General features: G+C 41.4%; 1 protein-coding gene across 9 annotated transcripts in view; it reads left to right on the top strand.

Annotated features, from left to right (window-relative positions):
- Nucleotides 1-27598, top strand: part of add3a (adducin 3 (gamma) a) — a 115305-nt gene that overhangs the window by 45186 nt on the left and 42521 nt on the right. For 2 of the 9 annotated variants that reach the window (XM_044188911.1, XM_044188903.1), the window contains exon 1: nucleotides 22907-23325. The exons of 5 other annotated variants lie outside the window; for them this stretch is intronic. The gene's annotated coding sequence lies outside the window, so the exon portion shown is untranslated. Of the gene's footprint in view, nucleotides 1-22905; nucleotides 23326-27598 lie in introns of those variants that run through there. 2 more of the 9 variants (XM_044188910.1, XM_044188907.1) reach the window with 2 other exon arrangements.

Here is a 27598-nt window from a genome sequence, read left to right as displayed (position 1 = left end):
GGCAACCTGATATCACTGGAGAATAAAATGGACGAGCTAATGGCATTAGCCTGGAGTCAGACAGAGTTCCTTGAGTGTAGTTTGATATGCTTCTCAGAGACATGGCTACACCAGGATAACCCGGATCATAACATTTCCATCGACAGCTTTCAGACTGTTCAGGCCGACAGGGATCACCGGGAGCGGTAAGTGGAAAGGCAGCGGGCTTGCTGTTCTGGTCAACAACAGATGGTGTAACCCTGGTCACAAGCAGAGTATCTGTAGCCCGGACATTGAACTGTTAGCTGTGGGACTCCGACCATATTATGTGTCATGTGAATTCTCACATGCCATTGTTGTGGCTGTTTACATCCCCCCCTCTGCTAACCTGGCATCGGTGTGCAACGCCATTCACCCCACCATAGCACAACTCCAGACTCAACACCCGAGTGCACTCATATTAAGCTTGAGTATCTTCAACCATGTCAGTGTTTCAACAACACTGACTAATTTCAACCAGTATGTGAGTTGTCCTACTAGAGAGGAGAGGACACTGGACCTGCTGTATGCTAACGTTAAGGATGCATACAGCTCTTCTCCCCTCCCCCCCTTGGGTAGGTCAGACCACAACCAGGTTCACCTCAAACCCTGTTATGTGCCTTTTGTTAAAAGGCAGCCTGTGACTACAAGGACAGTGAGGAGATGTTCAGAGGAGGCCTATGAGACATTTCAGGGATGTTTTGAGGTGACAAACTGGGATGCACTCTGGGAGCCTCATGGAGAGGACATTGACAGGCTTACTGAGTGCATCACTGGCTACATTAACTTCTGTGTGGACTGCACTGTCCCAACTAAGATGCTCCATTGTTATCCAAATAACAAACCGTGGGTAACAAAGGACATCAAAGACATCCTGAATGCCAAGAGGAGGGCCTTTACCAATGGTAATTAGGAGGGATGGTAATTAATGGAGGAGGTGAGGGCAATCCAGGCTGACCTGAAGGTGAAGTTCAGGGAGGCCAAGGAGAAGTAGAGGAGGATGCTGGAGTGGAACCCCCACAAGTAACCTTTGTTGTGTGCCTGACTGCTGACCAGGCGAGAGGGCAGCTGACGAAACTCCACTCAAACAAGGCTGCAGGCCCCGATGGCCTTTGCCCCGGGGTGCTAAAAGCCTGTGCACCCTAGCTATGTGGAGTCCTTCACCATGTCTTCAACCTGAGCCTGAGTCTTCAAAGGGTCCCTGTTCTGTGGAAGACATCTTGCCTCGTTCCTGTGGCTCCAAGGACTACAGACTGGTGGCACTGACCTCCCACATAATGAAGACCCTGGAGAGACTGGTGCTGGAACAGCTGCAGCCCTTCCTCTTCACCATCTACACCACAGACTTCAGCTACCACACAGAGTCCTGCCACCTTCAGAGGTTTTCTGATGACTCTGCTGTGGTGGGATGTATCAGTGGTGGTGATGAGACGGAGTACAGGGCTGTGGTGGGGAACTTTGTCTCAAGGTGTGAGCAGAACCATCTGCAGCTCAATGTGACAAAGTCTAAGGAGCTGGTTGTAGACCTACGAAGGGCGAAGTGACCCCAGTTTCCATCCAGGGGTCAGTGTGGAAATTGTAGAGGATTACAAGTACCTGGGAGTACACATGGACAATAAACTATCTATCAATCAACATCTGCCGGACAATGCTGAGGAAGTTTTATTAGTCTGTGGTGGCCAGTGCTATCCTCTATCCTTGGACAGCAGGTTGAGGGTAGCGGACGCCAACAGGCTCAAACTGATCCTGATTATATTTTGATTTGCACATCTCTTATTTCTTACTAGAAATAATTGTCTCATGTTGGACTTATTTATTATTATTTCTATTTCTATTCTATTAGTACTTCTATTCCTGTGTGCATTGACGTGATAGTGAGCAGCTATAACGAAAGAGTTTCCCCTCGGGGATCAAGTATTTCTGATTCTAATTCTGAATCTGATATCTTTGCGTCAATTACGTCTCTGATAGTAGCCTTGGTAAAGAAGAGCAGATCAGAAAGTAGTTCAAAGTAAGAACAGTAACATGGGAGGCAAGACTCCAAATCACAGATGCTACCTTACAGACATACAGAAGTATTAAAAGAGCATAGGGAGACTTTTAGAAATGCTGCTTTCTCTGTAGTTTCTGCCTGACCACAAATGTTGAGCCAATCACTTTAGTGCAATGAGACAGCTCAGCTGAGGACAGAGACGGTTATGGTTTGGCCCTACCACAATATCATGGGTCAGTTCAGTTGATCCCTGCTGTGAGGCTGCACTGATCACTGCATGCGCACAAAGTCTCTGAGGCAGAATAGGAGTGGCGTGCTGTGACGTTTATCATCCTCCAGCAGGGAATTTTATACAACACATGTAATGTGTGCTATATTGAGCCAGCACAATGGGGCATTTAAGGTCCTACTCTACCCCTGGTCATCATTGATGCAAATGTATCGTGTGTGTGTGTGTTTGTGTGTGTGTGTGTGTGTGTGTGTGTGTGTGTGTGTGTGAGACAGAAAGAAAGAAATCTGCGTGTTACAGTTAATTTGGCATAGTGCTACCCACTGATCAAGCATTTTTTATAAATATTTTTCGATTATTCTTCTTTTAAAAAATGCAGGAGAGACACTAAGAAGTTTTATTTAGCATTTTTAGCTCATAGATTTATCTATATGGCTTCTCGCTTTAGAAACCTCCAGCCTCTTTTAAAGCTGCGCAGCTCTTCAAAGGATACTACTTGGCTGAGGCTCACAAAGCTCGTCATCAGTGCCGCTAAACTGGCTCGTCCAGAGTCCACTGTTTCTCTCATGCTGCATGGGGTTTGGCAGGTAAAGAAGCCAGAGTTATGGAAGTCATTAAAATTCCTTGGGAACATGTGGACAGTTGTTTATTTTTCCGCCCAGGCAGGGAGGGTGGAGAGCTGCCAGGACGTTGCACTGTCGTTCTCTCAGCAAGGAGAGTGGACAGAGTGTGAGAGAGAAGGAGGACCTGATGGCAGACAAAGGAGATGAAAGAGAGATGAAGGGAGAGGGGAGGAATGAGTGAAGCCGAGGACAGACTGGTGGAGGGATCGAGGGATGGAGGGAGAGCGGAAGTGGTTGAAAGTGGGAAATGGAGGATGAAGAGATGAATGGAGGGTTGAGAGGGAGAGGCAGAGGCAGACACCCTCTACTGGATGCCAAACAAAGAGTCGGACAAATGAACGTTGAGGTTTCAGTGAGCCGTACAGGAAGAAGATTAGAGACGGATGGATTCACACAGGCTGGAGGCGAGAGAGAGGAGTGGAGGGAGGGAAGGACTCCAAGAAGGACGGAGATTTAGTAGCTCGGTTTAATCCAACTGTGAAGAAAAGAAAACTCCAAAAAGGGAAGTTTAGACAAACTTTTAAAATGTCACAAAAAATAAAATATAAGATTTTCATTTTATATTGGTTGGGTTAAAGCAAATCACGTGGCCTTTAAAATTAATTCATTAGTAAAACAAAGAGAAACATGTGGCAAATTGTTAGAAGACAACAACATGAAATGCCATATCCCATTTCAAATATTGTAAACATTTTGTTAGTACTTCAACAGTAAAAAGGTTGGGTGCATTTTATTAAAAGAGGGGTATCAGAACCTAGTCTATCTCAAAGCAGACTGAGCCAAGTCAGAGCCTCAGTTCCACATCACCACATCAGCTAATGCTAATTAACAAAACTTTGAGTATTAAACTCTAAATAAATAATAAAGAATAAAGAATGTTTTTTCTGAACCTTAAGTTTAACTGTTGCTTATTCAGTCATGAACATTTAATGTTATAAAGGAATACTTAAAATTAGAAATCAAGTTTTCAGGGGCTTTAATATTGACAGAAGCAGCCAATCAGACCATCAGATAATTTCCTCTTGCTCATCTCAGGCTGGTAATTCCACACCACTGTCCTCTGTTAAAACCATCCAGCGTTGTTTGGCTGTTAATAAGAAACCTCAGATGGCGTCTCATTTTCTGTGACAAGTTAGTTCCTCCATATGCAATACACAGTCGTACTTTACATCGCCCACCTACTAGCCATAAATCTTCCTTGCTTTCATTTTAAATGTGGAAAGATCCCTTCATGCTTGTCTTTAAACACCAGATCCAAAAACGGCCTGCTGTGATGGTAGGCGTTTTTTCTGATTGGTTAAACAGAGGGCAGGACTTGAAAGGGATATTGGTGCAGAGTGTTACCGTGGGGGAACTGATACTATAATATACTACTGTGTACGTGTGAGTGTGTGTGGGAGGCAAAAACTGAAATGACCAGTCTGCCTGTTCCATCAGGCACGTTGTAAACTGAGTTAAGTCACTGCCTCAACTTTTAAAGAACTTCAAACTCTGATCTGACAGTAGCTTGATCATAGGGAAAACCTACAGTGAGGCCAACTGCTGTATTGTGCCTCCCATCCAATCATCTTCCAGTCATTTTTTTTATCTAACCAATGATAATGGATGAGGAGATTGTAAAGACACCACAGGGGGGAGGGAATAAGGGATGATGATGGTGCTGTCAGCCCAGGAGGATGAAGAGGGGGAGAGAGAGAGAGAAGAAGGGAGTTGTGGAATTTCTCGGTGCATAGCTGTGGTATCGCCTTGCGCAGCTGAAAAATGTATCAAAGCGATCTTTCTCGCTGCTGTTACTCCCCTCATTGTGGGCCAGGAGACATTTCAGCAACAGGCCTTTAGTGAGGTCACACTCCATCTCCACCCTCTTTTCCTTTCTCCTCTCTCTGTTTCCCTGTGTTTAATCATGCTAATTGAAACTGACATTGCAATGTGGACCCTGAGGGTGATGCTAGCATTTACCTGCCTTGCCGACAAATCAGTGGCTAATTGAGATGTAACAGGATAACCTCCATCTCTCTATTGCCTAAATGTTCCCTCCCAGAAGGCTGTGGCCTTTGACATAGATCCAAGTGTCAGATTACATGTCTGAGATGCCAATTTAAATCATTAAGTGGCATGTCTGCAAAGCTGACATGACATCAGTACCTTGGGTCAGATGCATTCCTTCATACCAAAGATGTTAAGTGCATATTTTTGGAAATAACAGTGGGACATTGTAAATTAAAGCTACTACTTAAATGTCAAGGGTTTGCTGAGGTTGCCCTCTGGTTTTATGAGCATCTTTGACAAAATTTGAACACATTTCCACTCGAAAGTTCATCTTGGGTTTGTATGTCAAAGATCAGCTTTACCCAAACTGTCTGCAACATCATCACCACATGCTGAAGTTACTAAATACATTTTACTCATCAATTAGTCAATCAGAGCATCAATCAGTCTTGTAATGTGCAGTACAAGAGATAAGTCATTCCCTTCAAGGTTTTCCCTTGATTTAAAAGTTTAAGAAGTCAAAGAAAAAGGTGCCCAGTTTAAATCCTAAAGGCCACAGCATGCTTCACTTGTCGAATCATCTAACAGTGTCTGAAACATCTTGTCCAATGGCGGAATTTTCTGAAACAGTAAATCCGATAATCATGCCCACTTTACGCGTAGAGTGGCCTGGTGTTTGGAGCCAGGTGTGAAGTAGGCAGGCTTTGAACTTCTCTCTCAAGCTCTGTTATATTATTGCTTACACAGCTACTTTGGTCACTTGTCGTATTAAATCAAGTTCAACACCATGAATGCCTTTGAGGAGAGATTGTCTGAAAGGGTGCGTCCTTATCCCCATTTGTACGATTTATCGCATCAATACTACAAAGACCCCCAAAACACACAACGAGTTCTTGGCGTTTGAAAGGAGAGGTAGAGGGATCCAGCCAGGAAGCAGCTATGACGGTAGAGTTTTTACTCTGCCTGTACTCTACTGTGTGTGGCCATTCAGAAATGATATAAATACTGTGTTTTTAGACGTGGTTGGACAACACATCATACACCCCTGTTCGTTTGAAGCATTCTGAGGCCTTAAACCATAGGAAGTGATTGACTGTTGAGGTGCTCCTGAGTTAGTCACTTTAAAGCTGTGATTGCTTAGCTGTCAATGTGTTCATCTCCCACTGGTCGTTTTGTGTGACTGTATGAATGTGGCGACAAACCTCTACATAATGTTTAAAGGAACACAGGAATCTGATGATTTCGGTTGTCTGGGCACTGTCATACTTGCAGCAGGTTACTTGTATCATTGGTGATCTACAAAGTAAGCTTATCATAGATAATAGTGTGAGCTTAACAGGTGTTTATGGTGTGAACTGAAGTTTGGCCCTAAATAACCTTTGTCTTAATAAAATGCTTTTGTCACACAAAATGACTCCTGATTTATCTCAAAATTCTCAGACAAGTGAGCTGAGCCTATTGGAGTTGACGCTGATGCACAGTGACACACTGTAGTTCCTAGTAACCATTAGCCTGCAGGAGTTTTTCTTGAATTAACGTCTGAGTGATCTTTATCCCGGCGGGAAAATGAACAGACATCTAAGCTTGAAGGTTGAAAAGATAATCCCTTGTGCTTTATGATCTGCCATCGGTTGTGTAATCCTTCCTTTGCCAGCTTTGCTCTTGTTCTGCCCTTTTTAAAGGTCTGACCATCTGCAGTGGCTTTAAGATATTTGTCATTTCATCATTTGGTGTGTTCTCCACCTGCCTCAAATTGACAGTGTGATGGTGGCACGGGCACGCTGCAAGTCGATGATGGAGAATCTAAAGATTCACCTGTCAAGATGCCAAATAGACATAAGAGCAAGGCAGCGTTTGAGACAAAACAAACCAGGTGAATACCATGAGTAAGCACTAGTGATGTGTTTAGCTTTCTGCAAGTTCAGAGTTGTACTGCCTCCTTCATCTTTTTTATTGTTTTGCTTTGGTGTGAAAAATACAGTGCTAAGCTCCTTGCTGCTGCACCAAAGACCCAGTGTTTGCTTATTGAAAGGCTCACTCCACAGATAAAACTATGGACGTCTGTGACATCACCTGTAAGTTGTGAAAGGATGTTTTGAAACCTGGATTTGGAGATAAGACGGGGCAAGCAAGTGGCTACCATCACAGTTGAGTATTATAAGCTGAGAGTCCTTCAAATCAAGCAAACATGCCGTAATACAAATCTATGTTTAATCCCTTCTTAATAAAATTGTTTTGTTTTTTTAAATTACCCCTAGACATTCAACAGGAGGATTGCCTTTAACTGTAAAAAAAAAGGCAGCATCTAGCAGCTTTTAGGGAAACTGCTGTTAATTTACTTCAGCACTCAGCTGTGGCGATTGTCACTTGCTTCAAGGTTTTCCTTCCTGATTGCATCGCTAGGTCTTGACTGTGAGTCATATAGCACTCTGGTTGTCAGGAACAACAAGTTACAACAATGATACGCTGCTTCTCTTTGGACATCCTTTAAGCCCTTCCTGACCGGGAAGGGTGGTAGTGTGTGTGTGCACTGGTGTGTGAAGGGGAATGTGAAGTGTGTGTGAGGAAACAGCTGAACCTACTTGTACAAACATACACAGAAACATAGAAACACTCATCCACATCCGTACAGTTGGTAATGAATGTGAGGTCATTTATACATTTGTGCAGATATGTGTTTGGTCCCTTGAAATTATACAAAGATATAGCATGTTCTTACTCAAATGTGAGGGGGAAAAAAGAAGGCGAACTTCAGGCGAACTTAGACAGATTCGGTACATTTTCTTTTTTAAAAATAAGTTTCAACCACTGTAAAAATGATACTAGTTCATTGTGGCCATTTGTCTTCCTGTCATTTGTCTGTGTTTTTAAGGCCTAAAAGTACAATTATGCATGAATGAAAACATCATATGAATCAGCCTGAAATATCATGTGATAGTGGGGAGATTGCAATTTTACCATACACCCGACAGCCATAGACACTGACTCAGTAATGATTTTGGTTCTGAGTAAACTGTAATTTCGTATTATTTATTGACAGTGTCACTTAAGTCCCAGATATGTCCTGATGTAAATAGTTGTCCAAAATGTCTTAGTCAATAAAGGATCATTCTTATTCAGAGCGTCAGACAGAGAGAGAAAAAAGCATGAACAATGGTGAAAGGGATAGAGAATGCAGATAGAGAAGGCAAAGGAGATGACTGGAGAGAGTAGAAAGGATGTGAAAGATTAGAGAGGCAGGAGGATAGGGAAAGGGCATCTATGAGGCCCAGGCTCAGGAGTATTTTTCTCCTCCTTGGTGGTCTAATTATCTAGAGTCCGTATAGATTAGTGAAGCCTTCCACTATGATTTTGGTGCAGGAGAGATGCTGATAATTGGCCTTATTAAGGTTCATCTGGAGCTCTGCTGTTTAGGAGTTTATGAATGAAAGTTACGCTACAGTATGAGCCCCAATCTCTTTGATGTTGGACAAGAATTTCCTATAGTCAATAAAATGACTCCTCTGAAATTAAGTATGCTCGCTCAGTGGTCAGAGCAATCAGGTGGACAATTGCACATGAATGCATGTGCCACAAGGAGACACGCACACACACACACTCACAAACTCTGACACACTTGGTTTCAGCAGAAAGTTGTGACTTCTGGCTAAGTGCCACTGTCCCCCTGCTGGACCCCACATCCTGACAGGAAGCTTGTCCTTCCTTCTCACAAACACACACACACACACACACACACACACACACATGCGCGCGTATGTGTGACTGTCAGAGAGAGAGAGAGAGAGAGAGAGAGAGAGAGAGGCTCTGAAACACTGCAGGCTACAAATTTGGACAACCACAAAATAACAGTGATAAGGAAACAGAGAGGGAAAAGGATGAATAGAATTAATTACATAGACCACAAATGGGGTAAATTGTGCCTAAATTACACCAGGACGTCTAAATAGAGAGCTCTGACCCCATGTTGAGGGCCTGACATCCCAAAAGCATCTCTGCACAATAATTATTGTTATCCATTGGCTTCAAGCAGAACTAAGATGCTATGTGTTCCAAGATTTCTTTGGGAAGCAGATTTACAAAGCTAGAAGACAATTTAATCAGATTTACCCAAACTACAACTTTCTTTAAGACTAACTTAACACCAGGAGAAAATCTTTTTGCTGGTCTCCAGTGGTTAAAGTTGTCACCTTGCTACAGTGATGTAGAGGTGAACTCAGGGTGTGGTCAGTACACCCTGACATCATCGCTGTTGGGGGTGGTTACAGGTTCAATGGTGCAGGTGCAGCAGAAGAAGACACTGAAACAATGCTTTTTATCTTTGTGTCAAGAAATATGTTATAAGTCAGATGAAGTGATATTATCCTTTTAAGGTTGCAACTGACTATTATTTTCTCGATTAATTGTTTAGTATAACATGTCAGAAAACAGTTAAATATGGCCACCACAGTTTCCAAGGTGACGCCCAAGGAGATGTCTTCACATTGCTTCTTTAGTCCAACAAACAGTCCAAACCCCAAAGATGTTTAAGTTATCATAATATAAAACAGAGAAAACCAGTAGCATTTTTTCTTGATAAAATTACTTGAATGACTATTTGTGGAAAGGACTCCAGGGACCTCTGCAGCAAGATGCCTGACCTCCTGGATGTCATCAGCATCAGTTGCGACCACTTTTCCTTTCCATGATGGATGCTTTGTATGGATTTGTGTCGCAACCCCCAAGGCTTGAATCTGACAGGCCCGGAAACATGGAGGGACTCGCACACGCACACACACACACACACACACACACACACACACACACACACACACACACACACACACTGTAGGCTCTTTTCCCTCTGCTCTGACAGGGTGTCATTGAGCGGTCAGATGTGATAGAAGGGGTCAAAGCACAGCACAGTGACAGTGACTCACTGAGAAGAACTCCTGCCTGTTTCCTTTCCCGTTGTGTTAGAGACATGCTGAGAGTTCCTTTCAAATAAAACAAGAACTCATCAAAGCCCCCTGGCTGAATTCCAGTCTGTGGAGACCACCCATTTTATCCACAGTCCACATGGGTCCACGCTGTAGTCCAGAAAGTCTTGCTCAGAGAGCAGCTTTTGGGATTTGAACACTACTGTCAGTGTTTTTTTTTTTGTTTTTTGTTTTTAATAGAAAACTGTTCCCTTATCTGTCACCCTAAACATTTAAACTTCTACACCTGCCCCAGCTTTGCCGATTAGTCAGCTAAATATCCATTTTGATCGTGGTCGACTAATAGCTTGATTATCTAATAATCTTTTTAATGGGGATCAAACTAATGGTCATTAGTCATTACTGGCATCACTGATATATTTCACTGTTCACCCTGGTAGGACAGCAGCTGCCTTTCAGCTTCTTTTCACCGGAATGATAAAGCTCCTTACTGTCATGTAGGAGAAGAAGTTAACGGTTAAGGCTTGTGATATTATTTTTCTTACTATCAACTGACCTAAAACAAAAAGTGAATTGATGCTGGTTACCCCATTTTCAGGCTGTCTCAAGGTAGACACCTCATCAAAGCAGTTGTTATGGCGGGAACATAGCTGAGCAGGAAGAGGACAACATTAGTAAAATAATCCCTTAAATGCCTATTTGTGAAAAGTATCATATCTTTAAGGTAGTGTACGGCTGCACAATCAGCTGTGCTCAATCATATAACATTTATTTGTAGTGTAATATTGGCAGATTGACACTTGTAGATGTAATGTAGAATCTCTACCGGAGAACCAGTGATTTTATTGTGATCCCAAAGTCTAACCTGGTTCATTTCTGCTTTATTTATCCAACCATAAAACAGTTAAACACATCTTAGTTTTGTCATCTTCCATGCCTGGTACCCATAGATGCCTACTGCTTTAGTAGAATCTAACCCATAACCTTTCATCAGCAACAGCAGAGTCACAACTTTCATCTTGGCAGGATGGATGCAGAGGAAAATGCCAAAAGTCCAAGTGGTCAGAGGTTTCTTCAACCAACAAAACATCTAAATGCCAGTGTCATTTTTATGTGTGGATGTGGGCGTCTTCAACCTTGGTTGACCTTGGAAGTTGTGACCTGTGTGGTGGAACAATATAAGAGGCCCATGGGATACTGGTGGGATGAGGTTACTTCACAATTCCTCTGTCTTCTTGTGAAATCAAGTCTTTCCAAGTGTCTAAACAAGAGACTCTGGTTTGAGAAGCAAAGCTTTTAGGTTTGTTACCAAATTTGAGGATGGTTTAAGGAACACAAATGCAGGTTTAGGCTAAAGGTTCAACACATTTTAGGACCTTAATGGGCAGTGGGAAAAGCTTGCATATGGTGAAGGGTTTCTTCGATGCGTGTGATGTTTTTTGAATGTCTCTGTTATGAATAAGACATAGAGCATGCATAAAGTTAAGCATATGCAGCTGCAGATTCCCATGTGATGTCCCTTACCGCTGCCTTCATCTCTACTCTTGCTTTTTAACTTTTATGTCTGTTTTTACCTCACTATTTCGGTTCCTCCCTCTTTTCTGCTGGGGTGGGGTCACCACATGCACAGACTGTTTTGTTTGGAGTTGCTATAGAAACTCATGAGTGTGTGACTGTTTGTGTGCTCATGCCCCTGTGTGTATCACACACACACACACACACACACACACACACACACACACACACACACACACACACACACACACACACACACGAGCTCTCTGTCTGACGCCCACTCAGTGTTGTGCCTCGTTGCTTGACCACAGACGAGTCATGGGGCCATATGCTCAGCAACAATAGTACAACTCCATTTGACAACAGGAACAATGCATGATTGCTTGATAATTTGATTTCATATAGTGCATAAGTGTGGAATTAGATTTATTTGAATGGTATTGTGCTTCAGACGTCTCTTTAGAAAAGGGGAAAGAAAGTTCATGAACTGACAATGAACCCTCAATCTTGAGTGCTCTTCATCAACTGTGTGCTGTATTTCAGTGTTTCATGTTCTTTCTAAACCGCTCCTACTCCCACCTTATCACCCGGGGTCAAACACTTGACGTTCCTCAGCTGCTAATCTCGGATAGTGTGAAAATGTGGAACACAGCCCAACTGTTGATGTGCATTTATTAAAGCTGAGAGTCAAGTCAGTGGTAAGAAATCTTTTCCGTGTGGAAAATGCTGCTTTCTCTGAGGGGAAAAGTTCTGCTTCATTGCACAAAGATTTCTGGAAGATCTATTTTCCTCCAAAGCATAAACGTACACAGTTATTAAAGGCCTTATTATTGATCCGCCATGTGACTGTGGTCTTCCACGAAAACCGTACTGTACTGTAAAAGGGCACATTCAGAAACACTGCCACAATGCATGCTCCAGTTGATGGATCATTGCTGCTGCATTCAGTTTGGCTCCGTAGTTGTTGTCAATTCTCTTTCTTTTGCATAACTGTGCTTTATAATGCTGAGAAAAATAAATTGGCTACATTTCGATACACATGACTACTGATCCTGTTATATGCAACTTTACAAGTCTGATTTCAAATTACAGACATTTCATATTGGAATGAATAAATAAATAACTGATTTGACTCAACCAGTCCATTCTGAAAGGTTGTTGCAGGGAGTCACTGATTACAACAAACATGCATCAACTTAGCACAAGCAAGCAACATGGCACAGAAATCCCCCAAAGCTACTATTGTGCTGCATGGATAATTTGCCTGTTCCCACATGTCAGTTCAGGCAAAATGTGTGCTCACCTGGTACAGACACAAGCTCAGATTGGATTGGAGGGATTGGCATAGAAACCATTTGCCTTGGAAATGAACCACTAATCTTTACGGCGCCACTACCTTGCTTTCTTGAAGCTGCAGTTGTTTGTGTTCAGTTGTCTGTTATGGGGCATTGAAGACAAATTCCCTTTCATTATTTAGTGCATCCCACAAATTTATTTATTTCCCACCATACAAAATGAAGCTTTTCATTCCAATATGAAATACCTACTGTTACTATAATAGTGACACACACTCCTTTTCAGTGCTTCAGTCTACAGCTTTTGCCCCTGAGAAAAATTAACTCGATTATCCGTTGGAAATCCAGGACAGAAGTGTATTCTTGTCCTCTACTGCAGGGAATCTATATAAGCTACTGCAGCATAGAAAGGGATCTCTCCAGGGGTTTTGTAAATATAAAAAAAGGTTAGAAAAGGTTCCTCTGCACAACTTTTGTGCTCACAGCCAAGGAGAAAGTTGTGGTTCGTGAAAACTTGATTTTCATTACAGGGCTCAGCATTTATGATACATCAGTCATACACGACTAAACTAACAAGCAAAATGATGGATGGGACTGTGAGGGGAGAGACGTGAGGCAAACTTACAGCAATTTACATCAGCAGGAACGGTTAACACTATGCTTAAGTTACCTCATTAAGCAGATCATATGATTTAAAAAAAATATTTTAAATACTAGTTCTAGTGATAAACTACTCTTATTAGCTTTTTACTCGTGAAGCTTTTGTTGCACTTTCAGTAAGAAGATTTTACTCACCCCAAAAGGGGGGGGGGGCTTTTAAATCACAATGTTACGATGGTAGAGGGCTCAGTGGTCGATGGCTGTCAGCCACTGGCGATGGACGATGTCATCGTTCACCGGTCAAATCCTAGTTAAATGATTTGAAGTTACTGACCAGCAATTACAAATGATGCTTTGAGAAAATGTCAAGTAATTCACACCGAAGCTAAATTAGCACACAGCTCTCCTGTAAAAGTATATTGTGTTGTGTAGCCATGGAGCAATTCGGACTGCTCTGCTGTCTAGCCCCTGCCTGACTATAAAGCCAGCGTCTGCCGGTGAGGACATACGGTAGCAGTTAGCAGCTGCGACACCCAACGATGGATTATTTGTTGTTGTTTTTTGTCATTACCAGCTATAATTACAGGGTGATTAGCGGCCTGTAGTGTGTGTGTGTGTGTGTGTGTGTGTGTGTGTGTGTGTGTGTGTGTGTGTGTGTGTGTGTGCATCAGAAGTTATTCCTACATTTCACTTGGGTTTGTTTGTGTAAACCTTTTTAAATTGTCCTTAATTGCTCTAACATCAATGTCAGAATCACTTTAATGAGCAAGTCCAATTAACTTAAATGTAACAATAATAAATTACCTTTATTCAGTTTTGCAGTATACTGTACAAGTACAACTAAAGCCAGTTAACTAGGCTTAGCATAAAGACTGTAATCAGGGAAAACAAGTAGCATGGCTCTGTCCAATAGTTAAATAACAACCAATAACACCTCTAAAACTCACTAAAAAGTATAAAATTAGTTGTGTTTTTTGCCAGGTAAGCTCAGAGTAAAACCACAAATTGACACTTTTGTATACGTATTAAACAAACTAGATATAACATGTTAATTAGTGCGCTTTAGAAGTACTGGTAGGCAGAATTTGTGACCATTGTTACCTTTGGAGAGAGCCAGGCTAGCTGTTTCCTTTTTATGCTAGGCTAAGCTAAATATTTCCTGGCTGTAGCTTCATATTTAGCGTACAAACACGAGAGTGCTATCAATCTCTCAGCAAGTGAATAAGCTTATTTCCAAAAATGTCAAACTAGTAATATTTGTGTGCATTCAAAGGAAAGAATAGAACAGTATTAAAACTGCTGTAGATGAAGCTGACCATGTTGCTGGTGCTGGTGCTGCTGCTTCATATGAACCATTAAAAAACAAAACACACCATGTGCATTTCGAATGGCTAATTAAGAGTGTCACAACAAATTACTACATACTGCTAAACGGTATTGACCGATACTGATCATTATGTTGTCAGTGTTGGCACACACAAAGGCTTGGGACATGCATGCACACACATTCTCCAGGTTTGAAGGTCATTGGCTTCTTTCATGCTACATGGACAGCGGTGTTCAGTGCCGAAGATAAAGGGGGCGACCCCCCAGAGGAATTGACCTGTGGGATGTGAAGCTACAAAGCACCTTTTTGTCTCCTGGACGTTAGCGTGTGTGTGACTTTGTGATAGACATGGTTCTCAATAGCTTCAAAAAATTAATATCAGCTTTGAACTTCAAAGCTGTCCCACACTCATTTACAGTTTTGAATGAATGAATGAAACCTTTATTGCCCCTAGGGGAATTTGCACATTTAAACATTTTAATGGATCGCGTGGCAACATCAAACCCTACTGACCATAAGAATACGAAAACCTGTATTTACAACCAGACGGTGATTTTATTGTAAACGTTTGTCCTCCTTTTTTGTTGACTCAAGGTTTGTATGGCATTCTCTTGTCAACAGGGAGTGGAAAAGGTGCACACGTGTGTGTATATGAGGTTATCTGATATGCTGTGACTGCTATGGGAGTGATGGCAGTCCGCAGGTATGGTAGGCCCTGTTTAGAATGGGTCTAGGGCCTCCACATGCGATATACAGTGAAGATACATATAAAGATAAAGTTACAGTACCTCGAATGAGCACCAGCTGAAACCCTAACCCCTGTGCTTCATAACAGGCTTTGTCAACAAACCGTAACACCATAAATCATGTGGATATTTAAACTCTTAGGGCATTGCATGCAATATGCTGAGGCATTGCAATGTGATGCGACATTGTGTACTGGAAGCTAACTTTTGCTAAAGCATTCACTGAATTCTTCCACTGTCCATTTTTGACAGGAAACAAAATAACTGAATTATGCCTTGCCTCAATCCATTTAGTAATCTGCTTCTCCACAAGAAAGATAAGAAAAGACTAGCGTTATTAGTTATCAGTGTTGCTCTCTCACATCCACAGTACTTAAAATGTCACATGTAGTTACATGTAAAGTTGAGTGTTGTCCATGGCTGGCCTGGTGGCTCGAGAGACAAAAGTAAAGTCTGCATAAAAGATTTGATGACACACAAAGCTCAAAATTTTACATTTATACTGTAGATTTTAATACACTTATAAACCTAGGAAACAATGTGCAAGGTGATGTGTGATATATTTAATTATTTCAGCAGCCAGTGTGTACATCGTGTGGAAAACATTTTGCAATCACACCTAAAATATAAAGTATCAGGCTTCAAAATACAATCGCACCATGTGACAAATGAAAATTGTGCCAGTTGAAAATTCATGTTGTTCCCGTGCGGCAACACGTATGAACAGGACAAGAAAGCATGAATAGAAATGAATTGGTCATTATTATTAGCTGTTTCCGTTTTAATCTTTTCGTTTTAGTTATGGGCCTTGACACGTGGGTCATAGTTAACTTTAGGTCCTATTTATGCTCTAAATTTCCTACAGACAAACATTGTATGTCCTAAATAATCTGTCACTGAGGTGCTTTTCGTTCAACTTGACCTGGAATACCACATTTGACCGAGGTGGCGATTGGGCGGTGACTTCCCATTGTCACTTCCAGGCCTCGTTTTATCTCCGTCAATGGAGGAAATGAAGAAGTAACAACAACCCCTTAAAAAATACATACACACGCACAGGCACTCTGTTTCCTTGCTTTCTTCTGTCTCTATAGAAGTCTGTTATCTCTCTACCTGAACATTGAGGCAGAGACAGACCTTCCTGGTCATGCTTGAGTACATCACACACGGTGTGTGTGTGTGTGTGTGTGTGTGTGTGTGTGTGTGTGTGTGTGTGTGTATGTGCTTTTTCTCCTTGCAAAGTAACACAGCTGCTCAGACAGTGACAGCATTGTTCCCAGTGAGCGCTCCAGGAAGTGAATCTGAACACGTCTCAATGCGTTAAACATTAGCTGCTCTCTAAATGCCTCTTTGCCCCTCGAACATGGATTAGAGGCTACTTAGGATCACTCCCATACAAGCGTAAAACAGGACAGGCTATTAAGAGCCGGATAAACAGAGGAGTGACAGCCTTTACAGGTTTTGTCAGCATGTGGGTGTTCACGTTTGTGTGTTTCTGGGTACACCAGGTGACGCCGTAGTGGACTTTTTTTCAGCCCTGCAGGGTTAAAAAAATTATCAGGACCAAAGCTTGCCATACACCCACTTCCCTGACAATCACTGAACAATTCTCCAACGTGCAATATATTTTGTTTGTTTTCCCACAGTGTCTGCTCTTGCAATACAGTATCTACTCGTAGCAACGAAAGGATTGTTTAACTATGTCATCGTTATCATAGCTGCAAACTCATCACCTTTTGACGAAACCGCCGTATAGAATAAAAAATGTCTTTCCTCATGAACCGCATAGAACTCAAGTGTTTATTTTTTGTTTTTTTTTAACCCAGTGCTGTTTTCATTCTCAGTGTCTGGTATAATGGGTGAAAGCCTCCAGGTGAAGTTGAAATCCTCCTTGGCTGATGTAAATGTCTCAATGTGCTCTGTAGGCTTGCTTGTCCTGAATCTTTCACGCAGGTCGACTCATGATGCAAACGTGATGTTAAATATGAACTAACATGCTGTTACCAAGAGTTATTTTTGGAGGCCGTCATGTGGCTTTATACTGTCCTCCAGGAATCATAGACCTCCCTGTCACGTGGACAAATGGCGTTTGAAGTAAAAGTAGTCAAAACAAGCTTGGTGAAAAAAGACTTCTCTTATGTCAGTGGGGTTGCCGCACAACCATTAACTGAATGAGTTTTATTTTCTTAGCATTACCACATCTGTCAGTTTCCCACCGTGGGGTCTCAACACCAGTCAGCTATTTTTTTTCTGTTCTTGGGAAAAAGCTCAGAGGTCCCAATAATGAGCTCAAGTGTTTGTACATTCCTCAACAGTTAGCATCAGCGAACGCACCCCCTCGCTCCTCTCCTGTTACTGCTTGGCGTTTGGAGGGAAATGCTGACAGAACGCTGATGGCAGGGCTTTGGTAAGAAAATGGATACCAGCGTGCATTTAGCCCAGCAGACGCTCAGGTCTTCCCCTCTCTTGTGTTTTGTTTTTGTCCACAGCTTATCACAGGGGTCAAGGAGGGGATGACTTCAACAGAAATATGGGATTACTTAAGAGCACTGTGGTGTGCAAAGGACTCATTGATCATCAGACTTTGATAACAGTTGCATGGAGATGGCAGAGTATCAAACACCCATTTGACCGCCTGGTCTAACCTTGTCTGTAATGTGTCGAATGAGTCAGCCTAAAGCAACAACAGTAATTTGGGTTTCCACAGGATCATTATTAGCTATCTTTAAGAGACAAGCCTGCTGTTATCAACCAGGGAGACAAAGCTGCTTGGACACTGTCCTGGGACTGTCCCAGTTTGATGTGTTCCTTTTGCACTCGTCATAAAAGCAAAACAAAGGTGCATCAAAGTTTGTTCTTGTTCTTTGACAGTTAAGTAAATTCCTAAGTTAGGAGCTTTCCTATGTTTTGCAATTTCAGATGGTGTGCAACAATTACAGTCCAGATGTTGTATTTCAGAGTGGTTGTTCAAAACAGTCCAAACAGAGGGAAATGATTGTTCATTTGAATTATTTTGTTGTCTAACCACAGGCTTTAATAACTATACAGAGCATGAGCAGCAGGCACTACCAAACGTACTAGTGTTACACAATCCTGCAGCGTAATGTCCTCGCACAATGACCTGTGTTTAGAATCTATTTAGAAGTGGCAGCATTCAGTATTGTGCAGGGGTGTGTGTGGAGCTCTGTTTCCCTGAGTCAGGCCTGGCAGTGGCAGCTGGGCATGGTGTGTGTGTGTTTGTGTGTTTGGAGGGAAGTTGTGCATAAAGTGCTGAGTGATGCACCAACATCCAGGAGGAGGGGGGTCTCCTTTCTATGCCAGTCTGTACTTCGCATATTCACTGCACTGCGGATGAGAATACTGTGTCCAGACACAGGGCTGGGCAATACAAAACAACCTAATATTGTACCAATCACAAGAAATGATTTCACTATCAATATTTAACTGAGCCTGCCAACATATGCAAAATCACAGATAAAACAAGGAAATTTATGGTCATACATAATTTTTAAAAAAAAACGAAATTCTTGAAATTATTTACATTCTGTTTTGGAAAGATATTTGTGTTTTATGCAGAACATTTACAGCTTATAGTAACACAGTTCCACAACAATGACTGTAATGAAAGAAAATTAAAAACATTTACAAGTATTGCTCGGCCCTTTGCAAGCATGATAAATAATATAAATCTCAAATAGAAGAGTGTCCCATGCAGCCTGTTACTTGTTACTGTTAATGTAATTATTACCAGACTATAAATGTTGAATACAGTCATTAAGTGATTTACAATATAGTTTATTGTGTACTGATAGACAAGGATATACACAATGATGTGCTGGGCAGGCATAAATTCCAATCAATCAATAATGCTGCAGAGTTTACCGATCAGTTTACTTTCACCCCAACTGGTGAAACTAATTAGTGAGATCTGCTCTGTCAGCATTTGGCTGGACTGAAAATCTGCAGACTCTCTCCATCGGTACTTTATTTCAGCCGTGTGTTTCTCCACTTTTCCCACCAAGACAAATCCCTGCAAATTTATTGCACTAAAAAACCTTTTTCTTTAAGACGATGCTGCAGAGGATGATTCTCAATCTGAAATAAATAGTCCCCCCAAGCTGCTTCATACAAATAGGGATATTTTCTATAAGCATTACTCATAATGTAATTTCATAGACCAGCAGCACAACTGATTCCCAAGAGCACATTATTGTTCTTTGTGTAGCGGACAAAGTTTATGGACAGTAAGTCATGTGGCGACTGCAGGATGATAGCTCTTGTTTGTTGGTACAAACCAGCTGCAGCCCCCTGAGCAAACGCTCTACTTATTTCCTCCACATGCATGTGATGACATTTAGAGGAATCAGCCTGTTTAACATAGCCAGAAGCACCCAGCACATGTCTATGGAATGCATAGCACAGTGTGTGTGTGTGTGTGTTACATGTTCTTATATCCCGTTGGGGACTTTAACCTGAATGGGGACAGAAATTGCGGCCCTCATGGGTAGAGACTTCTTTTTGAGGGTTAAGACTTGGTTTTAGGGTACAGGTTACAATTAGGTTAAGGTTAGGGTAAGGGTTAAGGTTAGGCACTTAGCTGTGAAGGTTAAAGTAAGTGTAAGGGGCTAAGGGCTAGGCTAGCTGTTTGTGTGCCCACATGTCAGCACTGGGTGTACGATCGTCATCATTCTCTGCTGTAAAGCTAAGCTCAGAACAGTGCGTGTGTGTGTGTGTGTGTGTGTGTGTGTGTGTGTGTGTGAATGTGAGTGTTCCTAGCAAAAGGTCATGATGATCAAATGCCATTGATGCCACAGTCTGGTGAAGATAATGGACTATGCAGTAATGCATGTAAAACATTCAGTAAGTCTTTAGTATTTTTAGACTGGTATTGTTATCAATATAACACCCATTGTATTATATATTATAATGGGTTATTATTATAATGTTTTTTACATTTTAGTCTGAAGAAGAGTGACAGTTTGAAAAAGAGAGTAATCAGAAAACACACAGCTCTTGAAAAAACAGCATATATAACACAATATATCAGTACATCAAATTTGTCCAAATCATGAAAACTACTGTGCCATTTTTTAGTATTATTATTAGTATGTTACAGTATTTAGTTGAGATGGTTGCACTGTGTTACAGGTTCACCGCTGAGGTGTTACCTGCCTCCGGTGTCAAGCTGTCAATCACTGTTGGCTCAGAGCAACTGAGAGACATACTACACATACCTAAACACTCACAATCATCCTGCATGTGGACCATTAATCTTGACTAACTCATTATTCATATATCCTCATTACATACATATTTGACACATTCATTTTCACTTCTTCTTCATCTTCACACTTGCTACTCTTTGTTCAACCTGAATTTGAACAAGCATAAAACTTTCACCACTTTGTATTACAGCATGGAAAACATCATACTTAAACAGCTGTGGACGCAGATTTGAACTGATATCAGGAGGAAATTCAGATTTCACAAAACAATGCAGGATTACGTGTAAAGTGGCATTTTGGCAGGTTTTCAACTTCAGTGCAGGTCATCAGATGGGTTTGGCTTGCCATCTGTTACCACATTGTTGTTACATTTTCTCTTCCAGGAGCCTAAACAAAAACTTATCATGTAAGCTATCAGGTGATGGCAGTCACTGTGTACTACACCTCTTTATTACCCAAAAGCGCTCGGCCAAAACCTTTGGCATGAAACCCTGCAGATCTACTAGCATAAATTGGAGTTTTGTGCCAAAGTGAGTGAAAAATGAATCTTACTAAGAGAGACAGTTGTTAATTCACATACCAGCACTGTTTCTTACACTAAGCCAGAAAAGAGATTGCCTATATCCTGAATATTTTAGACATTTAGATGTTATAAAATTATTTAAATTAAAGTAAAAGTACCTGTAGTTGAATCCTCAGCACTTTTATGCATCACACCTGTGTGCACAATCTCTTTTCATTTCATTAAATCAAAAATGATCTGAATAAGTGTCACATAGTAATGTGTAAGAGTTCCACGTGTAAATTTACATAGCAGTCGAGGTGAAGCAGCATACTGTGAAAATCAAACAGCATCACTCATGACTCATGATGTAATACATTACAATAGAACATGGTCCGTTGCAATAACCATCAGTTATATTATTTCATATGTGATTTTGCATACATTTGCTATATAATCATATGTATTTGGGATGAATATCATGCCATATTTCTAAACTGAAGAAAAAAACTGAAAGCTTGAAATCTAATAAAACTGGTTTTGCTAGATATAAACTATTTTTTTAAGGCTCGCATAATGTTTTGATGGGCTGAACATTTTTTTAATCTCTTCAAATTGTATTGTAACATTTTGTATTTAAGTTTCTTCACAACTACAGCACTCTTTTTACAGTGTTTCTCCAACACATTTTCACAGTTACAAATTTGTCACTATTCTCCCGGTGTATTAGTATATTTTTCCACACTTTCAAACTCTGAATTTCAACCTTTCGAAGCTTTTTCTTTCAGTTTCAAGATGTGGTATGATATTCATCCCACATATATATATATCGCTATCAGAAAAATATATGTATTAGTGTGGAATGACTTAACCATATCACTCATTGGTCAAACTTGTGGTTAATTTTCAGCTCATTATTAATCTGTCAGCTCCAGCTGACCAGCAAAGAATAAAGTAAGTGACTGAGAAACAGACAAAACACCATCTGACAAAATTGTATGAAGACATTTGATCATTTCATTGACATATTTGCACTATGTCTCAGTATAGAGTGAGCAAGGAGAATGAAGAAAACATGCTTTGAGTGGTTTTTGGATTGGTTTTTGAAGTGTCATTTGGGAATGTACTGTAGGAAAGCAAGATGTAAGTTGGTCAGTAGTAGCAGCTTTGGTGAGAATCAATCAACATCAACAAATATCAACAGAAACATGGATCAGGAAAAAGAGGCCAGGTTTATAATGGAGTTTTGCTTTAGGCAAGACACTGAATCACAAAAAGCTGCTCTGGACTTACCCTGACCTCTCACCTGGGACGTGACCAGGAATAATTTAATTGTGACATTTTCATTTTAAAATCTTAGTTTTGACAGTGTCCTCTGATTTTTTTTTTTTTTAAGGCATTTGGTATTTCAGTTGACCACACAGCCAGATTACATTGATTCTGAAGGGCCGAAGTTGCTATAAAGGCCATGCAGGTTGTGTGGCTGTAGCTACACTGCTGCCAGGCAAACTCATAAACACTGACCTTTAGTACAGTCACCTAGAGGGGTGGCGAGGTAGCAGGGGGTGTGAATGAGGGATATAAAGAGACGGGGGTTGTGGAATGTGGAAAAGAGACCAGAAAGTGAATGGATCAAAGAAAAAAGAGAGACAAGAAAAAAAGATGACTAGACAGAGAGAGAGAGAGAGAGAGAGAGAGAGAGAGAGAGCAGGCGAGGGAGGTGGAGGAGGAGGGGTGATTAGTCTGTGTGAGCCTGAGCTCTCATTGGTCTAGCAGCCTGTATGTGTGTGTTTGCCTGAATCTGTGTGTGTGGGTGTGTGTGTGTGTGTGTGTGTGTGTGTGTGTGTGTGTGCGTGCGCGCTTCTAGCCAGTGGGCGGGGGATTAAGGCTGCATCACGTGGTCTCTTTAGCTTCTTTTCCACACAAACACACACCCTCATTCGCAGAGGGCACACAGACACACACACATATCCTCTCACATACTCACTCACAGCTGTTGATACTTCTCTCTCTGAGAACACCGGGACAGCCGAGGAGCAGAGCCCGCAGGAACCTGGGAGAATCTGCTGGCTGCTGGCTGCTCAACCAACGAGCATCTGTATGGAAAATCTGGACAGACAAGTGAACCAGAACCGGTTTTCTGATCGCAGCCTGGCTCTCACTTTCTATCGTTCATATCCCGCTCTTTCTCTCTCATTCTCCTTCTCGTCTTTCCCGGCTTCTCTCTGTGTTGGAAATTGAGCGCAGACAGCCATCAACAGAGAAAAACAGAGACATGTGTTTTACCTCAGCCGCCTACTACTACTGCCTGTTCTCTCCCATTCACTGACCAAGGAAGAAATACAAGGTTGGTTGGGCTTGGCTTATTTGTTTATGTGCCGGTTTCTTGTGTCATTACACCTGGTTGGACATTTGGATTTTGGTTCCTCTGGAATATATATATATATATATATATATATGTTTAAATGATTTTAATCGCATTCATTTTTAGAATGCGATTCTAAGAATCCAGCATGTCTTGTGTTTTTGTGTTTCCACCAGCTGCCAAAGCATGACTCCTAAGATTACCATCCCTAAATCTGATTTGTAGTTTTAGGGGACTTCCATGTTAGTATGGCTGCTTGGGCACACATACACACACACACACACCCACACACACACACACACACACACACACACTCCTGCACTATAAACACGCTTGGCAGTAACAGTGCAGTGAGTGTGAGCACCAAAGATCAGAGGCTCCTACCTCTAATGTGTACGATAGTAGAGGCTTTATGTGAAGGACGACACAACTGAGTAATTTAAGGTCACTGCAGCAACAAGAATCAGCCTTCAGCATACTTTTCTTGAATATCAATCATTTAGAAGGAGTGTCTGTAAAAAGTGTGTTGCAACCTGCACAAGAAGCAACTTCTGCAGTGAAATAAGGTTGCACAAGAAACCAACACCCCATACTACAACCAGCCGCTGCCATGTGTCAGTTACAGACAAAAACACTGACTGCTGGCACGTTGGTGGGCTCAGAAGAAAAGTTTTCTCTGTCTCAACCTAAAGCCGCTGGAGCATCTGTAAGCTGCTGAGCGTTTGGCTCACACACCGTCCTCCAGTTTCACTGCTGGATCTGTCGTGCAGGCATGTTTACACACACCGACTCCTGTGTGTGTGTGTGTGTTTCCATGAGATGCCTTTGCAGGTCACTTGTGTGCAGATTTGTTCGTGCGTGTGTGTGCTCACTGTGCCATTTACAATGTGTGTGGATATAATTAACCAACATACAGATTCTTTCCTGGTATTGTTGTCGTTGGGGATGTAACACAACCCAAAAGGCTTTAGTCTATTTTTAGGGGTGGCAGCTCATAGAGACACAAGCAGCCACACTTTGAAGCTTCCCCCAGGCAAGATAAAGATACGAGGTGTTTGTGAGTGGGTGGATGGGGGTGTGGTGGTGTTGATGGGCGTCTTATCCAGTGCGTTTGTGTTTACTGCTTGTAATATTAATCAGCATTATTGTGTTATTTGTTTTTGTTTTCTGTGTCTTTCTACTAAGCTTGAATGTGCCAGGTATCTTGTTTTTAAGGTCAGAAAATAAAAGATGAAGAGATAGATCAAGTCAGAGAGAGAAGGATGGACAGAGATAGATGTAGCAAACCAGAGAGACAGGACCAGACAGAGATATGGAGCGACAGATACATGGGTTTCCAGATTAGCTGGGTGTCATCAGATGAAGATGGAGAGTTGTGTGTTGTCTCAGCCGCTGGCTCAGCTCCAAATGTCAGAGGACTACTGAGGCATTATGAGTGAGCACTCTGTCTTAGAGATATACAGTAAGCTCCTATAGCAAAGATAAAGGAAGGAACTAATTCTGTCAAATAAAAATACGGATTGGAATAAGTCATGCATCAATATGACTTCACAGAGGTTTGACAAGGGAGGTACATTTTTAAATCATTCAAAATGTGATGTGTGTTCTCACTTGTTTATAGTGCTGCAACAGTTAGTCGATTAAGCAATTAGCCGATTGACAGAAAATTTATTGGCAACTATTTTGATCGTTTTAGTCCATTTTTAAGCAAAAATGTGCTGGTTCCAGCTCTCAAATGTGAGATTTTGCTTTTCTTTGTCATACAAGGTAGTAAACTGAATCTATTGGGGTTTTAGACTTTTGGTTAGACAAAATGAGACATTTAAAGCTGTCACCTTGGACTGTAGGATATTATAACGTAGTTTCAGCCTTACATTTATTTTTTAATTTTATTCATATCGCATGTTTGACACCTGCAGCATGCAAACTTTTTCAACTTGAAACAAATTTAGAACAGAGTGATGCTCGTTCATGTTGTCACATAAATACAACACAATTACCAGTTGTTACTCAACAGAAAATAAATTAGCTGTTTTGATAAGTGCTTAATAGTTGTCACTTTTCAAGCAAAAATGCCAAACATTACTTAGTTCCTCCTTCTTAATTGTAAGGATTTGCTGTTTTTCTTTGTCTTACATGATAGTAAATTGAAAATCTTTTTGTTTTAAGGTGTCACCGTGGGCTTTAGAAATTGGGATCAGCATTTTTTGCTATTTTCTGATTTTATAGGCCAAATAAGTAATTGATTAATTGAGAAAACATTTGCCAGATTAACCAATAATGAAAGCGCTAGTTCTAGCCCTACTAGAATGTAGTTTCATCTAAACTTATTGATTTTTGCAGTTCACTTCTGTTTAAAACATAGAAGAAACCTGCAGAGTGTTATAAATCTCTCCATCCCATGCAGCAACAGCCTGTTGTTAAGGTTAAGGCCAGGCTAGATGGAGGTTACCGTGACTCACGCCATTCATCTTGTAACTTCTAGTAACCAAAAACATGTTAAGCATAGCAGTAATTAAAATCATTGTTTATAGATGGGCTTATGTCTGCAGAGCTGCTGAACATGGGTGAGAGGGGGGGAGGAAGGGAGGGTCACTGAAGGTCACAGGGTGAGAAGTTGCAGTCACCTTGCCTCGGGCTGTGGTCGCAGTCTAGCGCCCTTCAGTAAACACAGCCTGCCTCGTCTATCTGCCACAGATTAATGGAGTTTAAATCAATTACAATACAGCACTGTCCTCCAATGCAGTATCTTTAAAGGGCAATTGTGTTTCAAATTTCCAGTCGATCACTGAACTTGATCTAAACTTCTGGCATTGTTGTGAAACCTCAGTGTGTTTCATTCAAGAAGTGTTTAAACGAATCACAAGAGAGCATCTGCCAAGAAGCATGAAATTTGAATTATAAACTCGAATTATAAACATAGATGATATAATGCAAGGATCAGATTTCATTCTTACTCAGATTAATTGTGCACACTCTCACATGCACACACACACAAAACCACCAACAGCACTCCCCCGCGCACCCTCCCAAACCTCCTAACCGTCGATCTCTCTGGATGTGACCAGACCGAGGGGGTTCTGGACAGGGACAATGATCTATTGACAGAGACGGAGGGAGGGAGGGTGGAAGCTCATGCTGGGGACTGCTGGAGTTGTGTGTCTTGTGACAGAGCAGGGAGGTGATGGTGTACTGGTGTGAGTAAAGGGTGGGGAGAGGCAGGGTTTAGAGCTTGGAGGGGGGGGGGTCTGTGTAACTTTATTTTGGTGAGGCTACAGCTGTTGCATTCGGCCACGCAGAATTCCACTCATTCAGCAAATTTCAGGCATGAGCTTCTACTGTCAATCACAACTTCTCAGATGCGTTTCTGAGCATTGTGGATGACTGACTGACACTAAATTTCATTCACTTTTGGGTACTGTAGCATCTTTAAATAAGCACAACAGAAGAATAAATACTAGAAGTAAAGGAATTCTAAGCTGAGGCAGAGACTGTAAAAACAGTAAAGTGACGAGTTGATGAGGTACAAACATTGCACAATAGCACATGATTCCTCAGGTCTTTCTTCTTTTAATTACCCATTATGCCTTCATTTTTCTATTACAATACTACTCCCATCACCAACCCATCATTTTGCGGTTCTATCCTAGCCTGTCCTATGTACAGCTACTCGGTAAGCAGAACAGTGCAGGCAAGCAGGAGGATGAATTCAATATCATGTTACAGAACTCTGCTCTGCCCAGCTGCCTTCAATTAAAGAGGATTTTTTGTGCGGCTTTTATTTGTTTCAATAGTATGAATCACAGCTTTAGTAGTGGAATCAGGTAGACCGTGAGAGGCTTCCTGTGTTCCTATGGATTCTCTGGTTTACAGATAACATGGATATTTTGCCATTTCCAAATGTAGAGATTTTTTTCTGAGGCAAAACATTGTCACATTCGATGTGTACATTTCTTTTTCTTACTTTTTCCTACTTTTTCCTAATACTTGTAACTTTATGTTTGTGACTTGCCACATCTACAAAACACAGAGATCATCTGCATAGAGGGGTTGTGACAGGGATACCAGTTCAAATTCCCAATGGGGACATTTTTGGTGGGAAAAGCAAGCGATAAACACATTGAGCTACCACTATCGGTGATAACTGTTTTTCATAACATCACCTGTTGAGGTATTTTCTTGAAAAACATTAAATAAATGGTATGAGCTATTATACTAAATAGGGAAGGCATGTTTTTAGGCCATTGGTTCCTTT

The sequence above is a fragment of the Siniperca chuatsi genome, linkage group LG3 (genome assembly GCF_020085105.1).
Source record: "Siniperca chuatsi isolate FFG_IHB_CAS linkage group LG3, ASM2008510v1, whole genome shotgun sequence".
In the NCBI taxonomy this organism is placed as follows: Eukaryota; Metazoa; Chordata; class Actinopteri; order Centrarchiformes; family Sinipercidae; genus Siniperca; species Siniperca chuatsi.
The sequence above is the reverse complement of the archived record's forward strand: the minus strand, read 5'-3'. Positions and strand labels throughout refer to the sequence as shown.